Source organism: Limulus polyphemus, unplaced genomic scaffold (assembly GCF_000517525.1).
Source record: "Limulus polyphemus unplaced genomic scaffold, Limulus_polyphemus-2.1.2 Scaffold12646, whole genome shotgun sequence".
In the NCBI taxonomy this organism is placed as follows: Eukaryota; Metazoa; Arthropoda; class Merostomata; order Xiphosura; family Limulidae; genus Limulus; species Limulus polyphemus.
Genome location: NW_013678256.1, coordinates 1 through 2,527, shown reverse-complemented (window position 1 = coordinate 2,527; position 2,527 = coordinate 1). Strand labels below are relative to the sequence as shown.

The 2,527-nt window shown below is 33.5% G+C and overlaps 1 long non-coding RNA gene across 1 annotated transcript in view; it reads right to left on the bottom strand.

Moving 5' to 3' along the window:
* Positions 1-1,761, bottom strand: part of LOC106477057 — an 8,521-nt gene extending 6,760 nt beyond the window's left edge. The window contains exon 1 of the long non-coding RNA XR_001291959.2: positions 1,617-1,761. This is a non-coding gene — a long non-coding RNA (uncharacterized LOC106477057). The remainder of the gene's footprint in view (positions 1-1,616) is intronic.
* Positions 1,762-2,527: the final 766 nt, after the last annotated feature.

Genomic DNA, 2,527 nt, shown 5'->3' with positions numbered 1-2,527 from the left:
TGTATTTAGGAGGTTTTAGATATTACACAAATGATATTTGAGATTTTTGGGACAAAGCATAGTTATTTTAATCATAACATGTAAATCACTTCCACTCGGACTAGTAAAGAAATAAAACCAATATATTCACAAACAAATCTTTAGGAAAAATACTTCATTAAAGAATTTGAGTTTTGTGTACAAAACACTTGTAATGTTTACTAAAAGTCTACTAAATTTTGTGAAGATACACATACAGCATTAGAAGTTATAGTATAAACACTTAACAAGTGCGAATGTGTATATGAACTTGTGTATTTTTATACTGATTCTGTTGGTTTAAAGGGCATACAAAACTTCAAATGATAAATATATTACAATTTTGTTTGTGGAATTTTGTGTAAAGCTACTCAAGGGCTGCCTGCACCAGCCATCCGTTATTTTGTGTAAAGCTACTCAAGGGCCATCTGCACCAGCTGTCCCTGATTTTGTGTAAAGCTACTCAAGGGCTGCCTGCACCAGCCATCCCTTATTTTGTGTAAAGCTACTCAAGGACCATCTGCACCAGCTGTCCCTGATTTTGTGTAAAGCTACTCAAGGGCTGCCTGCACCAGCCATCCCTGATTTTGTGTAAAGCTACTCAAGGGCTATCTGCACTAGCCGTCCCTGATTTTGTGTAAAGCTACTCAAGAGCCGTCTGCACTAGCCGTCCCTGATTTTGTGTAAAGCTACTCAAGGACCATCTGCACTAGCCGTCCCTGATTTTGTGTAAAGCTACTCAAGAGCCGTCTGCACTAGCCGTCCCTGATTTTGTGTAAAGCTACTCAAGAGCCGTATGCACTAGCCGTCCCTGATTTTGTGTAAAGCTACTCAAGAGCCGTCTGCACTAACCATCCCTGATTTTGTGTAAAGCTACTCAAGAGCCGTCTGCACTAGCCATCCCTGATTTTGTGTAAAGCTACTCAAGGGCCGCCTGCACTAGCCGTCCCTGATTTTGTGTAAAGCTACTCAAGGGCCTTCTGCACTAGCCATCCCTGATTTTGTGTAAAGTTACTCAAGGGCCATCTGAACTAGCCATCCCTGATTTTGTGTAAAGTTACTTTACTTTACTTTTTGATTTAAATAGGGAAGAATCTGCTCTTTCTATTGGTTATAAGCAAGTCCATCAGCAATGTAAAGTTAATTAGTAAACAACTTCAAAATTCAGGGAAAAAGAGAGAGAGAGAGGGGGAGGGTGACAAATTTATTGATAGCCCAGCAAATCAAGAAGGTAGGAAGTTTTTGTTTTAGATTTTTTGTATCATACATAGTTTAAATTTTTAATTGGTTGGTTGAAACTGCAGCAGCCTATTTTGGAGGTTGGGAGAATTGGAACACAGATGTATCACAAGAAAGATGACTGAGACATCTTTTAATATTTCTTTTTCAAATTAAGAAGTTAAAAACTTCGATAATAAAGTAATTTAATTAAATATTTGATGCAACACTGTAGAAGGTCACGACATCTAGGACCAGATGCAACATTAATGTTATAAACTTTTAAAACTTCTATAAAGAATATATGAATCTACAAATTATCAAGTGCGTTTAATTATAATAAACTACTGCCAACTTTACTTTTATTACACTTAACTAACCTGAATGTTTTCCACAATTCTTTCTTTTCTTACACTTTTTGGAATGACAATAACCCCACGCTGAACTTGGAAACGTAGAATAACCTAAAATGAAAGAAAGGCTATTTTCAATATTTTTATGGAATAGATAATTGAAGTATTTTAAATTTAGAATCTACCAAATCTAACCATCGTTTGTTACAGGTGATGTTTATATAGTTATAAAATCTAACCATCGTTTGTTACAGGTGATGTTTATATAGTTATAAAATCTAACCATCGTTTGTTACAGGTGATGTTTATATAGTTAAAAAATCTAACCATTGTTTGTTACAGGTGATGTTTAAATAGTTAAAAAATCTAACCATCGTTTGTTACAGGTGATGTTTATATAGTTAAAAAATCTAACCATCGTTTGTTACAGGTGATGTTTATATAGTTAAAAAATCTAACGGTTATTTGTTACAGGTGATGTTTATAATAGTTAAAAAATCTAACCATTGTTTGTTACAGGTGATGTTTATAAGGTTATAAAATCTAACCGTTGTTTGTTACAGGTGATGTTTATATAGTTAAAAAATCTAACCATTGTTTGTTACAGGTGATGTTTAAATAGTTATAAAATCTAACCGTTGTTTGTTACAGGTGATGTTCATATAGTTAAAATGTTTGTTACAGGTGATGTTTATATAGTTATAAAATCTAACCATCGTTTGTTACAGGTGATGTTTATATAGTTATAAAATCTAACCATCGTTTGTTACAGGTGATGTTTATATAGTTAAAAAATCTAACCATTGTTTGTTACAGGTGATGTTTAAATAGTTAAAAAATCTAACCATCGTTTGTTACAGGTGATGTTTATATAGTTAAAAAATCTAACCATCGTTTGTTACAGGTGATGTTTATATAGTTAAAAAATCTAACGGTTA